Genomic DNA, 360 nt, shown 5'->3' on the forward strand with positions numbered 1-360 from the left:
TACTAGTTGTCTGGTAACGCAGTGCAGACTTTTTTAATCATTCCACAACACTTATATTGCCTTTTATAAGTCAAAAAAATATAATCTACATATGGAAATGTTTACAAAATGACACTAAAAGCAGCATATTTACTCTAAACCAAAAGTTACCAAGCAACTAAAAAGCAAATGGATTAATTATTCATATTTTGTATTCAGGAAAAAGCTGAACAATAATTTTAATGTCAAAAAGTGCCATAAATTTGTTTAAATTTACATTATTTTGTCCATTTATCCGACTAGGAACTCAATAATCTGTCCCAGTGTGTGAAGCAGCAGCTCACATAAATAAAAGAAACTGTTCAGAAACACACGACTACA

Source organism: Thunnus maccoyii, chromosome 21, assembly GCF_910596095.1.
Source record: "Thunnus maccoyii chromosome 21, fThuMac1.1, whole genome shotgun sequence".
NCBI lineage: Eukaryota > Metazoa > Chordata > Actinopteri > Scombriformes > Scombridae > Thunnus > Thunnus maccoyii.